Source organism: Giraffa tippelskirchi, chromosome 6 (genome assembly GCF_054371585.1).
Source record: "Giraffa tippelskirchi isolate mGirTip1 chromosome 6, T2T-mGirTip1v1.2.pri, whole genome shotgun sequence".
Classification (NCBI taxonomy): domain Eukaryota; kingdom Metazoa; phylum Chordata; class Mammalia; order Artiodactyla; family Giraffidae; genus Giraffa; species Giraffa tippelskirchi.
The window spans coordinates 7,736,294-7,752,124 of record NC_137280.1 but is presented as its reverse complement, the minus strand read 5'-3'; the positions used below and the strand labels follow the sequence as shown (position 1 = coordinate 7,752,124).

General features: G+C 40.0%; 1 long non-coding RNA gene across 1 annotated transcript in view; it reads right to left on the bottom strand.

Annotated features, from left to right (window-relative positions):
- The window catches only part of LOC145509007 (uncharacterized), a 45,620-nt gene that overhangs the window by 23,904 nt on the left and 5,885 nt on the right, over positions 1–15,831 (bottom strand). The gene's annotated exons all lie outside the window — the stretch shown is intronic.

Below are 15,831 nucleotides of genomic sequence, written 5' to 3'. Positions count from 1 at the left end.
CTTTGGCTTGCCTTTCTTTGGGATTGGAATGAAAATTGACCTTTTCCAGTCCTGTGGCCTCTGCTGAGTTTATTACTTAAATGCAAATGTCTATTTTTCATAAGAAAATTTAGACCTCTGGATCATGTGCCCCAAATTTTGAACCACATTTTCTTAAAATAAAGCTGCCCTCTTTTCTTGATATGTTTAATTTACATGCATGGAATGATGATACTAATGCATGGTATAATGGTGTTGCATTACTAAATGGTACCATGTCACAAAACTGTTCACTTGTGAAAAAAGTTTATAACCTGACAGATGGATAAAGAGTCTATCAATTATAGTGAAGGCTGGTATATGCTCATGTATTAATACTAACTTTTCTCCGCTAAAACAACAGAAAGGTATTTTCTCTCAGTTTTAGAGACTAAAAGTCCAAAATAGAGTGCTAGCAGAGTTGGCTTCTCTTGAGACCTTCCTCCTTGGCTTGCTATTGGCTACCTTCTTGCTGTGTCCTTGTGGCCTTTTCTCTATGCACCTGCATCCCTGCTGTCTCTCTCTGTGTATATAAGGATTTCAGCCATATTGGATCATACATTAGATTTTTAAGTAACATAAAGTGAATAGTTACAGGATCATGAGTTGGGAACGGAGTAGGTATTACTGAAGAATAAATTCCACTCATGGAAAATCAAATACTTAGAAATCACAAAACACTGATTTAACCTTTATAATTTATGACATCTACAAAAGCTGTCTAATGAAGTAATATTCTAAAAGTTACCACTTTAAATATTTTTTCAATTTTGTTCCTTTATGTATATTTTTTGCATATTTTCATATATATGCACACTTTTCAATATATTAGGGTTTTGTGACTAAAGGGTTTTAGTTTACAATGTAGCAATATAACAGCAAATACTGAGAGTAATTCATTCCAATCCCAAAGAAAGGCAATGCCAAAGAATGCTCAAACTACTTCAAAATTGCACTCATCTCACACGCTAGTAAAGTAATGCTCAAAATTCTCCAAGCCAGGCTTCAGTAATACGTGAACCGTGAACTTCCAGATGTTCAAGCTGGTTTTAGAAAAGGCAGAGGAACCAGGGATCAAATTGCCAACATCCGCTGGATCACTGAAAAAGCAAGAGAGTTCCAGAAAAACATCTATTTCTGCTTTATTGACTATGCCAAAGCCTTTGACTGGGTGGATCACAATAAACTGGAAAATTCTGAAAGAGATGGGAATACCAGACCATCTGACCTGTCTCTTGAGAAACCTGTATGCAGGTCAGGAAGCAACAGTTAGAACTGGACATGGAACAACAGACTGGTTCCAAATAGGAAAAGGAGTACATCAAGGCTGTATATTGCCACCCTGATTATTTAACTTATATGCAGAGTACATCATGAGAAATGCTGGGCTGGAAGAAACACAAGCTGGAATCAAGATTGCCGAGAGAAACATCAGTAACCTCAGATATGCAGATGACACCACCCTTATGGCAGAAAGCGAAGAACTAAAGATCCTCTTGATGAAAGTGAAAGAGGAGAATGAAAAAGTTGGCTTAAAGCTCAACGTTCAGAAAACTAAGATCATGGCATCTGGTCCCATCACTTCATGGGAAATTGATGGGGAAACAGTGGAAACAGTGTCAGATTTTATTTTGGGGGGCTCCAAAATCACTGCTGATGGTGATTGCAGCCATGAAATTAAAAGACGCTTACTCCTTGAAAGGAAGGTTGTGACCAACCTAGATAGCATATTTAAAAGCAGAGACATTACTTTGCCAACAAAGGTCCGTCTAGTCAAGGCTATGGTTTTTCCAGTGGTCATGTATGGATGTGAGAGTTGGACGGTGAAGAAAGCTGAGCACCAAAGAATTGATGCTTTTGAACTGTGGTGTTGGAGAAGACTTGAGAGTCCCTTGGACAGCAAGAAGATCCAACCAGTCCATCCTAAAGGAGATCAGTCCTGGGTGTTCACTGGAAGGACTGATGTTGAAGCTGAAACTCCAATACTTTGGCCACCTCGTGTGAAGTGTTGACTCACTGGAAAAGACCCTGATGCTGGGAAGGATTGAGGGCAGGAGGAGAAGGGGACAGCAGAGGATGAGATGGTTGGATGGCATCACTGACTCGATGGACATGGGTTTGGGTAAACTCCAGGACTTCGTGATGGACAGGGAGGCCTGGCATGCTGCGATTCATGGGGTCGCAAAGAGTCGGACATGACTGAGCGACTGAACTGAACTGATATATCTTAGGGTAAATATATTTAAACAAAAGTAGAGAGTAGACTGGGGCTTCCCTGGTAGCTCAGCTGGTAAAGAATCCCCCTGCAAGGCAGGAGATCCCAGTTCGATTCCTGGGTCAGGAAGATCCCCTGGAGAAGGGATAGGCTACCCACTCCACTATTCTCAGGCTCTGTGGTAGCTCAGATGGTAAAGAATCCGCCTGCAATGCAGGAGAACTGGTTTCAGTACCCAGGTCAGGAAGATTCCCTGGAGGAGGGCATGGCAACCCACTCCAGTATTCTTGCCTGGAGAATCCCATGGACAGAGGAGCCTGGTGGCTACAGTCCATAGAGTTGCACAGAGTCAGAAATGACTGAAGCAACTGAGCAGCAGCAGAGTAGACTTAAGTACAGAGAATTTTCTGATTCACATTTTAGATGAGAACCTGTTTTTCACTGGAACCATAAAGAAAATGTTTAGGAAAATCTAATTGTTCAGGATCCAATATAAAGCTGAAAAGGGAAAAAAAAAAGTTTTTTAAATAATGAAAATAATGCACGGCTAAGTTAGTTCATAGTGCAAATGATTGTCAGAGTATTTTCCCTCATCTTTATTCTGTATAATTACTTCTCTCAAGTTACTTTTTCCTGACTTGACTGAACTTTCCTATGCAATTGTTAGTTGTACCATATCTTTTGGCAGTTGGTTGCAGTCTGTTTTTGTTATATGAATAGAACTTGTCTTGGCTGAGAGGGGTGTCCCTGGGAGCTCAGAAGGTAAAGAGTCTACATGCAGTGTGGGAGACCCGGGTTTGATCCCTGGGTGGGGAAGATCCCCTGGAGAAGGAAATGGCAACCCACTCCAGTATTCTTGCCTGGAGAATTCCAGAGACAGGGCAGCCTGGTGGGCTACAGTCCGCAGGATCACAAAAAGTCGTCCATGACTAAACAACTAACACTTTCGCTTTCACTTTGTCTTAGCAATGAGGTCTTAAATGCCCTGAACAAAAAATCATGTTGTTATTGTTTTAATCTACCCAGTTCAGAGAATTTGGGTATAAGCAAGTGGATGTTCTTTAAATAATACTTTTTAGTAATACTGTAAAATGCAAAATATGTTCCCCAGTAAATATAAGTATCCCAAAGACAAACCTATGGCAAAGAAATAAGATTGATGGAATCAGGTAAGAAACAGACAAATGGAAGGGATTAAAATTTGTCTTCAAAGCTGTTTAAATGATATACTGACTGTTGATAAGATCTTACTTTCTTATGTATTCTTTTTTCCCATAGCCATAGTGCTTTCTCTTCTGCCGAGGGATAGTCTGCTCCACAGCCCAATACTCATACTGTTTTTGTCTAGGTGTTTAGTGGTGACTCATCAGCCTAGGCTCCATATTCCAGTATGCCTCATTTAAGTTGTTTTTAATATTTGTGAGTTCATAGGAATATATTTTGGTTTATATTTTTGTATTTAGGTGCAGACTGGTTTGGTTGCTTTATTAACATTTAGGTAAACCACTTAGAAATCTTAATTAAATGCAATCTTATTAGGAATCTTTATTTGTGAATTAAATTAGTTAACAGAAGCTCACTCATTCTGTGTTTCTAACTGTAATAGCTTTTCTTTCAGATTTTAATTTTAGGTTAAACTATATGTAGCTAAAACATTTTTAATTGTTTTTATTTCATAACCACATAATAAACATAATGCACAAAACTAGTTCTTAAAAATATAAAAAGTCATATGGACATTAAGACCATAAATAGTATTTATAAGCTAATTTCAGGTTTGTGTCCAGCGAGATGTGTTTGCTGTTTGTCCCTGAGGGAAGTCAGCTATTAATAATGATGAAACTTTCAGTTTAGAGTAGGAGGCTCCAATAGATATTAAATATCTTGTTTGAAGTAGGTTTTAAAAATTGTGTTAGAATCAAGACTACCTTTTTTTCTATAAAATTCTGGTGATCAGTGTAGAAATTAGATATGTGAATTGAATGTAATACAGGGTAGCAATTAAAAGGCATTAAATTGTATTGAATTTGAGCTCAAAGTACAAAAATTCAGTTTTATTTGCACTCAGTTTTTCTTTTAAATTAGGAAACACTCTAAGAGAGAAAGAGTAATATAATGCATGTATCAGTACACTAATATTGCATAGCATGTTAATCTAAGGTAATGAAGTAAATTTAGGCCATAAAAATCTATCAGATTGCTATAAATGTTCTGTTCTTATTATGATATTTATCTTGCTAACTCATTAGCCTACCTCTCTGTCTTCTTTTTCCACTGTATACTTGTTCAGGTGTTTTCTGTCATGGAAAGACTCAAGACATCAATAAGAACAAGCTTCTCTTTTTCCTTCTACACTGTTGAACCGGTGGGAGATTTCAAGATTGGGAGAGTTGAAAATGGATATAATGTCAGACACAAAAATTCTAAGTGTCAGAACTTGGGAAATTCATGATTGAATACCAGTGTATTTATGATGCTATCAAAGTCCTTATTCCTTCATTTAGAAAATAATTTGCTTCCTTGTGTCCCACATTCTACTAATTCTGCACTAGGGTAGGGGATGTGAAAATAAGATGTGGCTTTTGTTTTCCTGCATTTCTATGCACAAAAGCTGTAGCAGTCATATTTACAGAAGTTATTGAATTAGTTCTTTTCATCACATTTATAACAGACTGTTCAAAGTCTGGTATAATGTTAAGCAAAAACTTTTTTGGGTAACTTTAAGGCAGTCACTGAGGTCTTCCTTAACAGCCTTTGTTACAAACTCACAACTTTCCTAAAGATATGGTGCATCCTAATTTAAACTACATGAGTCAAATTGTTAATCATGAGAAATTTCAACTATATTCTTGACTTTCTTATTTCAGGGTTAAATCTGAGATATACAGAAAGAGATTCTAAAAGTTTACCACTCTAGGCCAGATAAACATGTCCTTTCAGTTCATTTCAGCTCAGTTGCTCAGTTGTGTCCGACTCTTTGCAACCCCACGGACTGCAGAATGCCAGGCCTCCCTGTCCATCACCAACTCCCAGAGCTTGCTCAAACTCATGTCCATTGAGTCGGTGGTGCCATCCAACCATCTCATCCTCTGTCATCCCGTTCTCCCATCTTCAGTCTTTCCCAGCATCAGGGTGTTTTCCAGTGAGTCAGTTCTTTGCATCAGGTGGCCAAAGTTTTGGAGTTTCAGCTTCAGCATCAGTCCTTCCAATGAATATTCAGGACTGATTTCCTTTAGGATGGACTGGTTGGATCTTCTTGCAGTCGAAGGGACTCTCAAGAGTCTTCAACACAGCTCAAAAGCATCAGTTCTTCAGCCCTCAGCCTCCTTTATGGTCCAACTGTTACAACATGTCCTTTAGATCTAGAGTAAACGCATAACTAAAGCTCAGGCTGAGACTGTCAGGGTCAGATAACTTGAAAGCATTCACACCTGATCTCCCCCACCACCTCACCTAGCCTCAGTTTAAGAACTGACTTTTTCACTTGCAGTTTATCACCCAATCCATCAAAATTCACCCCAATTTTAAAATTGCTACCATTTTATTAAAACTTCTCTTGTCAAGTCCAACTTTCAGTCCCATACTCTTCAGTCACGCTCTGCTGTATAGTCCTCCTGAGAAGCACTGTACCTTGCATGTTATTCCACTTTTGGTTTCCTTGATACTCTGCTGGGCTTCCCTTGTGGCTCAGTTGTATGACTCTCCTATCTCGGATTGGTCCTCTTCAGTCTCCTAAATGAAAGGAGGCTTCTCTCTCCCAGACCTTTAAGAAAAGGCGGTTCCCCAGGCTTCTGTTAGGTATTTTCTTCTTGAAAGTGAAGTCGCTCAGTCGTGTCCAACTCTTTGCAACCCCGTGGACTGTAGCCTACCAGGCTTCTCCGTCTATGGGATTTTCCAGGCAAGAAAATCAGGGAAGTCAAAGTGAAGTGAAGTGAAAGTCGCTCAGGCATGTCCGACTCTTTGTGGCTCCATAGATTATACAGTCCATGGAATTCTCCAGGCCAGAATACTAGAGTGGGTAGCCTTTCCCTTCTCCAGGGGATCTTCCCAACCCAGGGATCGAACCCAGGTCTCCCACATTGCAGGCAGATTCTTTACCAGCTGAGCCACCAAGCCAGGGATTTTCTTCTTAGTTACATACTTTTTCACCAATCCCAGGCTTCAGCCACCATCCTGCTATAATTAACTCTTAAAAATTTTTATCTGCAGGGGAACTCTATAGGTATCTTCTTGATTCAGATGCCTAGACGATTGTCCTACCTACCTAATTTCTCTCCTCCCTATGACATTCACCTTTTCCCCTCCTGTCCAGTTAATACTGATTAGAGCATTCACTCAGTTCAGTCGCTCAGTCGTGTCCGACTCTTTGCGACCCGTGAATTGCAGCACGCCAGGCCTCCCTGTCCATCACCAACTCCCAGAGTTTACCCAATCCCATGTCCATAGAGTCAGTGATGCCATCCAACCATCTCATCCTCTGTCGTCCCCTTCTTCTCCTGCCCCTAATCCTACCCAGCATTAGGGTCTTTTCCAATGAGTCAACTCTTTGCATGAGGGGGCCAAAGTATTGGAGTTTCAGCTTCAACATCAGTCCTTCCAGTGAACACCCAGGATTGATCTCCTTTAGGATGGATTGATTGGATCTCCTTGCAGTCCAAGGGACTCTCAAGAGTCTTCTCCAACACCACAGTTCAAAAGCATCAATTCTTCGGTGCTCAGCTTTCTTCACCGTCCAACTCTCACATCCATACATGACCACTGGAAAAACCATAGCCTTGACTAGACAGACTTTTGTTGGCAAAGTAATGTCTCTGCTTTTAAATATGCTATCTAGGTTGGCCATAACCTTCCTTCCAAGGAGTAAGCGTCTTTTAATTTCATGGCTGCAATCACCATCAGCAGTGATTTTGGAGCCCCCCAAAATAAAGTCTGACACTGTTTCCACTGTTTCCCCATCTATTTCCCATGAAGTGATGGGACTAGATGCCATGATCTTAGTTTTCTGAATGTTGAGCTTTAAGACAACTTTTTCATTCTCCTCTTTCACTTTCATCAAGAGGCTCTTCAGTTCTTCTTCACTTTCTGCCATAAGGGTGGTGTCATCTGCATATCTGAGGTTATTGATATTTCTCCTGGCAAACTTGATTCCAGCTTGTGTTTCTTCCAGCCCAGCGTTTCTCATGGTGTACTCTGCATATAAGTTAAATAAGCAGGGTGACAATATACAGCCTTGACGTATTCCTTTTCCTATTTGGAACCAGTCTGTTGTTCCATGTCCAGTTCTAACTGTTGCTTCCTGACCTGCATACAGGTTTCTCAAGAGACAGGTCAGATGATCTGGTATTCCCATCTCTTTCAGAATTTTCCACAGTTTATTGTGATCCACACAGTCCAGGTATGACCTAGATCAAATCCCTTATGAGTATACAGTAGAAGTGACAAATAGATTTAAGGGATTAGATCTGATTGAGTGCCTGATGAAGTATGGACAGAGATTCGTGACATTGTACAGGAGACAGGGATCAAGACCATCCCCATGGAAAAGAGCATTCACTATCCCTCTCAAAAATCTTTAATGACTCCCTATTACTGTAAGAAGTTCAAATTCCGCTACATTTTCAATTCCCATTTCCTTCTCTCCTCTCTCTGCATGTGTACCATATATAAACTTTATGCTTTTGTTGTATCTTTGCACCAGTTAATGTAGCACACTGAACATTTCGTGGAATTGTTGTTCATGTCTACGATTCACCTCTACGTACCCTTCTCCATCTTTATTTGTCCAAATCTCATCTTTTGAAGTCCAGCTCAAGGACCACAAAACGTGACACAAGAGGGCCTGAATACACCGTCTTGGCTGGTTTGGTCTCCCCAACAATATTAAGTGCTAAATTAACTGTTTCTCTGTTTTCTTGTGCAATTACTCTGAGATGTCAACTATAAAACAGGCTGGTCACACATTAGTTCTGGGAAAAGAGCCAAGTTTTACACTAAACTTGAAGTAAAATCTGACTAAAGAAGTACTGATTTTCTTATATGCATGTGTGCTTGTTAAAGTTGCTTCAGTCATATATGACTCTGTGTAACCCTACGGACTGTAGCCCGCCAAGTTCCGCTGTCCATGGGATTCTCCAGGCAAGAATACTGGAGTGGGTTGCCCTGCCCTTCTCCAGGGAATCTTCCTGACACAGGGATCGAACCCGCATCTCTTGAGTCTCCTGAATTGGCAGGCAGGTTCTTTACCATTAGCACCACCTGAGAAGCCCTTTATTATATGGGGGAAGATATAAAAATAATTTTAAGTATCATTGCTATAGAATGCATATTTTATTATAAGCCCAACTAACAGCAGTTTTTAAAAAATGGATCTGATTACCGTTTTAGGATCTGCATATCAAAACCTGAGAAAGAGTTTTTGCATCATTTCCCTAGCATGTTTTTGTGACGAAAACTAGCATTTCCAGTATTATAGTATAAATGAAGCTATATTAGCACCCTTTAATTATTCGTTTCTCTGCTCTAATTGGTTGCATTTTCCTTGAAGGCTAAGAGTCATCTCTGTATGTCCAGATACAGAAGAGTCTGAACTCATTAATGAATAATAAATGAAAGCCCATAGAACTTTCCAGGCTCAAGTTAAGAGTACTTTGGCATGCAATTAGTACTTCAAAAGGCATGGGAAATTATGTCACATCCTAAATGTTACAGCTCAAGTGACTAACAAGTTATAACAAGAGTTATTTTACTCAAATCACAGTTATTTACCCCCTGCTCCTTTGCTTCTGTGTGAAATTCACTATTTTTGGTTTATATCTTTCTTTTTTTCCTATCTTTTGCTTATCATTCCTTCTCCACACTGCTGTTCACATTATGGAAATAAATTATTTTTAAATGTTTGTTGAATAAAGTTGAGGTTTCCTGGATGTTTCCTAAATCTTAACAACATGCTTACATTAACTTTTTCTCAGAAGAAAAATCTTTCTGGATTCCTTTGACTTCTAAGGGCTTTATTAATTTGACTGTTAATTAAAACATACTTAACATGAAATATAGAAAGCAAAATTTTTAAGAGAATGTAGTTTATAAATTTGATTTTACCATCATCTTTTCTCTCTCTGTTTTCCAACTGAAAGAAATAGGAAAATTTATGTGAGGCAGCAATTGGATTTATAATTGGCTTTTCAAGTTCTAACATTTTTGATTAAACATAAGGTACAATATGCTCGAAATTCAATAATTCAAGAGACTAATAGTCATTTTTGGTATCTATGTTTAGATTAAATACTGAAAAATAGTGTTGATAAAGGTATAAATTACCTTAAATAAGTGCAACTGTGAGGATTATCTAAAATACAAATACCATTTTGACCCAAGAGTTATTTGTGGCCACATATAAATATAAAAATGAATTTTATCTATCATTAAAAATTTAATTATATACATATAGACAAATTTTTATGCAGTAAAAACTATATTATACTGCCAGATTTATACAGTTCTGTGTACCAATTTATAATGTTAAGAATTAGAGATAATGTGTTTCAGAGTTTCAGAAGTCTTCTAAAATTTATTTCAGCTATACTAAATATCAATATAACACTTGTTCCTTTTTCTTTCTAATGAAATGTAAGGATTGTTGAAGCATAAGCCCTAAAATTGTCTTGAACATGGATGTCTGCAGTAAATCCAATAGGTAGCATACACATTAGACTTCTAATGAACTAAAAACATGGAAGTGATCAAAGGAGCAAAGTGACTTCACACTTAATGATCAGTATCTACAAAAGAGAGTTTTAAATGTTTCATTCATTCAACAAATGCAATTGAACACCTAATGTACGCTGTACGCTAGGCCAAGTGATAAGCACTAGGAATCCAACAGTGCGCAAGCTAGACACAGTTTCCTGTGCTCCTGTGGTTTACAAATGCAGATTTTATGAAGTGAGTGTATGAAAGGAGGATGTCCATGGGAGTAAGGGTACATACAACCTGGCCTGAGGGGTTAGCAATTTTTTTTCTTTAAAGTGTAAGATTTAATTTTCTTAAAATCATTAGTTAATCAGAAAATAACACTTCTAGAGCTAATGTTGGGTAAGCAGTCTATGCTTTGGGGGAGGTGAAAACACTCTTCCGCAAAATACCTTCCCCAATGGTGTTCTGAAAAGAGGTTATAGTCAAGAGCACAAATGTCATTCAACGGTAAAAGATCAATTGAAGGCCTGCTAAATGCTAGAGAATAAAAAGACAGATACTTGTCTTGGCTCTTGAGAAGCTTCCAGTCTTGGAAAAAGATGGCTGTTAAAGAATAACAAAATGTGATAAATGTCTCAAGAATTGGAGCTAAGGGAAATATAATCAAGAAGTAAAGCCAGTCAGCCATTGGCTGAAGGTTTCCAAGAGATTTTTAAGTACGTCAGTAGCTATGACTTTGGTATCTTGGGTTCTATGAGGATCTCAATTTTGCTTCTCTTTGTCTCATATAGTGTATTCCTTCATGTGACTTTGGTATTGAAATGCTCCCCAACACACACACACCCTCAAATGTTGAGTGGGCTAAAAGACTCGGTAACAGAGAAGATCAGTTCTAAAGTTCTAAGCAGAAAGACTCTTTACCTTTGTTGCTATCTTTCTCAAAATTGTCTTTTTTCCCTTCTTATTATTGAAGTAGAAAGTCTGAAAGCAAAAATTTAGGCACAGGCCTAGGGAAGAGGAGTCAAAGAGGCCTCTTTGCTTTCTTTTCATTCAGGCTTTTAGGCCAACAGCACAAAAGGAGTCCTTGTAGAATTCCATGACTCAGCCTTGCTCACTAGAGCTCTGGGATAAAAACAGATTTATTGTAAAGAATGCGTGTGTGTGCTTAGACTTTTCCACTAGTCCCCGAGGAATAAGAAGATGGATGACTTTTCATGGACTTGAGGGTCCCTCGAAAGCCTCTTTTTATCAAAGATCTAACAGAAAACAATAGCATGCTGCTTTCTTCAAGAAATGTATCCAAATAACTTGAAATAATTTTGTTGCTCCACATTCATCCTCTTTTTTCCCCTTTAGGGAGGAGAATTATATCACAGAATATTGATTAAGCCACTTTTTTCAAGAGTCAAAGTTTTCCCAGGAACTACAATTCACACAGGATTCTCTTGTCTTTTGCACGCCAGGGCAAGGGATATGGAGGCACTCTGGGGCTGTCCTCTCCCCCTCCTCCCTCTCCCTAAGTTTGGAGCACAAGATGTTAACTTCGGCAATACATACAGCTAACAGGGTTCTCTTGTTTGGCATTCTTTCCATTTCCACTAGTGCCCACTGGTGTATTAGGATTCCCTTTGCAGCATTAAAAGTGAGAAAGCAATCCTTGGAGTCTGCTTTAACCTGAGGTTATTTAGTCCTAACAAGCTAAAGAAATAGAGACCTTACACGTGTTCAGCCCATTTATTGTACTAGACCTCTGTAATCTGGTTCTAAGCCAAATTCCCAGCTAATATAATTTTTTTTTAACTATTTGGTTATTTTTACCCTTGAAATCTGCTTTATAAGAAGATAACTCTCAGAAGTATGAGAGAAGAGTTAATTGGTTGAACTAAGTTCAGAGGTACCCCTGAACTTGATAAGTATCTACACAACATACTGATAATAGCACCCCAATCACATTCAAAAATGTGTATTCAAGAATACACAGAAGAACTGTACAAAAAAGATCTTCACAACCCAGATAATCATGATGGTGTGATCACTCACCTAGAGCCAGACATCCTGGAATGCGAAGTCAAGTGGGCCTTAGGAAGCATCACTATGAACAAAGATAGTGGAGGTGATGGAATTCCAGTTAAGCTATTTCAAATCCTAAAAGATGATGCTGTGAAAGTGCTGCACTCAATATGCCAGCAAATTTGGAAAACTCAGCAGTGGCCACAAGACTGGAAAAGATCAGTTTTCATTCCAATCCCAAAGAAAGGCAATGCCAAAGAATGCTAAAACTACCACACAATTGCACTCATCTCACATGCTAGCAAAGTAATTCTCAAAATTCTCCAAGCCAGGCTTCAACAATACGTGAACCGTGAACTTCCAGATGTTCAAGCTGGTTTTAGAAAAGGCAGAGGAACCAGAGATCAAATTGCCAACATCTGTTGGATCATCAAAAAACCAAGAGAGTTCCAGAAAAACATCTACCTCTGCTTTATTGACTATGCCAAAGCCTTTGACTGTGTGGATCACAATAAACTGTGGAAAACTGTGAAAGAGATGGAAATACCTGACCACCTGACCTGCCTCTTGAGAATCTGTATGCAGGTAGGGAAGCAACAGTTAGAACTGGACATGGAACAACAGACTGGTTGCAAATAGGGAAAGGAGTACATCAAGGCTGTATATAGTCGCCCTGCTTTTTTAACTTACATGCAGAGTTCAGTTCAATTGCTCAGTCGTGTCCGACTCTTTGCGACCCCATGAATTGCAGCACGCCAGCCCTCCCTGTCCATCACCAACTCCTGGAGTCTACCCAAACCCATGTCCATCGAGTCGGTGATGCCATCCAACCATCTCATCCTCTGTCGTCCCCTTCTCATCCTGCCCCCAATCCTACCCAGCATTAGGGTCTTTTCCAATGAGTCAACCCTTCGCATGAGGTGGCCAAAGTATTGGAGTTTCAGCTTCAACATCAGACCTTTCAATGAACACCCAGGATTGATCTCTTTTAGGATGGATTGATTGGATCTCCTTGCAGTCCAAGGGACTCTCAAGAGTCTTCTCCAACACCACAGTTCAAAAGCATCAATTCTTCGGCGCTCAGCTTTCTTCACCGTCCAACTCTCACATCCATACATGACCACTGGAAAAACCATAGCCTTGACTAGACGTACTTTTGTTGGCAAAGTAATGTCTCTGCTTTTAAATATGCTATCTAGGTTGGCCATAACCTTCCTTCCAAGGAGTAAGCGTCTTTTAATTTCATGGCTGCAATCACCATCAGCAGTGATTTTGGAGCCCCCAAATATAAAGTCTGACACTGTTTCCACTGTTTCCCCATCAATTTCCCATGAAGTGATAGGACCAGATGCCATGATCTTAGTTTTCTGAACGTTGAGCTTTAAGCCAACTTTTTCACTCTCCTCTATCACCTTCATCAAGAGGCTCTTTAGTTCTTCACTTTCTGCCATAAGGGTGGTGTCATCTGCATATCTCAGGTTATTGATATTTCTCCCGGCAATCTTGATTCCAGCTTGTGTTTCTTCCAGCCCAGTGTTTCTCATGATGTACTCTGCATATAAGTTAAATAAGCAGGGTGACAATATACAGCCTTGACGTACTCCTTTTCCTATATGCAGAGTACATCATGAGAAATGCTGGGCTGGAGGAAGCACAAGCTGGAATCAAGATTGCCAGGAGAAATGTCAATAACCTCAGATATGCAGATGACACAACCCTTATGGCAGAAAGTGAAGAAGAACTAAAGAGCCTCTTGATGAAAGTGAAAGAAGAGAGTGAAAAAGTTGGCTTAAAGCTCAACATTCAGAAAACTAAGATCATGTCATCCGGTCCCATCACTTCATGGCAAATAGATGGAGAAACAGTGGAAACACTGACAGACTTTATTTTCATGTGCTCCAAAATCACTGCGGATGGTGACTGCAGCCATGAAATTAAAAGACACTTGCTCCTTGGAAGAAAAGTTATGATCAACCTAGGCAGCATATTAAAAAGCAGAGACATTACTTTGCCAACAAATGTCTGTCTAGTCAAGGCTACGGTTTTTCCAGTAGTCATTTATGGATGTGAGAGTTGGACTATAAAGAAAGCCGAGCACCAAAGAATTGAATCTTTTGAACTGTGGTGTGGGAGAAGACTCTTGAGAGTCCCTTGGACTGCAAGAAGATCCAACCAGTCCATCCTAAAGGAGATCAGTCCTGGGTGTTCATTGGAAGGACTGATGTTGAAGCTGAAACGCCAATACTTGGGCCACCTCATGCGAAGAGTTGACTCATTGGAAAAGACCCTAATGCTGGGAAGGATTAGGGGCAGGAGGAGAAGGGGACGACAGAGGATGAGATGGCTGGATGGCATCACCGACTCAATGGACATGGGTTTGGGTAGACTCCGGGAGTTGGTGATGGACAAGGAGGCTGCATGCTGCGATTCATGGGGTCGCAAAGAGTTGGACATGACTGAGCGACTGAACTGAACTGAACTTTACTTAAGGCCCTAGTGGCTACACTTGATATCTAAGGAACATTTGGATATCTACATTTGGATACCTAAGCTACATTTGGATACCTAAGAAACACTTCAAGGTCCTTCTTTCACCTCAAATCTTTTGCTACATTGGGCACCATTGACTCCTACTTCTTTCTTAATAATCTCTCTTCCTTGGACTTCTTATATAAATTTCTCCTGATCTCTTCAATTTCCCTCAACTTACTTTGAATTTGAAAAGTGATTCCATCATTTTCTCTGTGTAGCCTTCGGTTCTATGCTAAGTTGCTTCGGTCATGTCTGACTCTTTGTGACTCCATAGACTGTAGCCTGCCAGGCTTCTCCATCCATGGGATTCTCCAGGCAAGAATACTGGAGTGGTTTGCCATTTCCTCCTCCAGGGGATCTTTCTGATCCAGGGTATGAACTCTGGTGCTATTCATGCTGAACTCATCAGTCAGCTAAGCTACGTCAGGCAGGGTCCCAGCAGGCAATCAGTTCACTGCAGTTCAGTACACTCAGTCGTGTCCAACTCTTTGCGACCCCATGGACTACAAGGCCTCCCTGTCCATCACCACCTCCTGAAGTTTACCCAAACTCATGTCCAATGAGTCAGTGATGCCATCCAACCATCTCATCCTCTGTTGTCCCCTTCTCCTCTTGTCTTCAATCTTTCCCAGAATCGGGGTCTTTTCAAATGAGTCAGTTCTTCACATCAGGTGGCCAAAGTATTGGAGTTTCAGCTTCAACATCAGTCCTTCCAATGAACACCCAGGACTGATCTCCTTTAGGATGGACTGGTTGGATCTCCTTGCAGTCCAAGGGACTCTCAAGAGTCTTCTCCAACACCACAGTTCAAAAGCATCAATTCTTCGGGGCTCAGCTTTCTTTATGGTCCAACTCTCACATCCATAAATGACTACTGGAAAAACCATATTTTTGACTAGATGGACCTTTGTTGGCAAAGTAATATCATGCATTTTATAAGCTGTCTAGATTGGTCATAATTCTTCGTCCAAGGAGCAAGCGTCTTTTAATTTCATGGCTGCAGTCACCATCTGCAGTGATTCTGGAGACCAAAAAAATAAAGTCTGACACTGTTTCCACTGTTTCCCCATCTGTTTGCCATGAAGTGGTGGGACCAGATGCCATGATCTTAGTTTTCTGAATGTTGAGCTTTAAGCCAACTTTTTCACTCTCATCCTTCACTTTCATCAAGAGGCTCTTTAGTTCTTCTTCACTTTCTGCCATAAGGGTGGTGTCATCTGCATATCTGAGCTTATTGATATTTCTCCTGGCAATCTTGATTCCAACATGAGCTTCATCCAGCCCAGCGTTTCTCATGATGTACTCTGCATATAAGTTAAATAAGCGGCGTGACAATATACAGCCTCGACGCGTTCCTTTCCCAA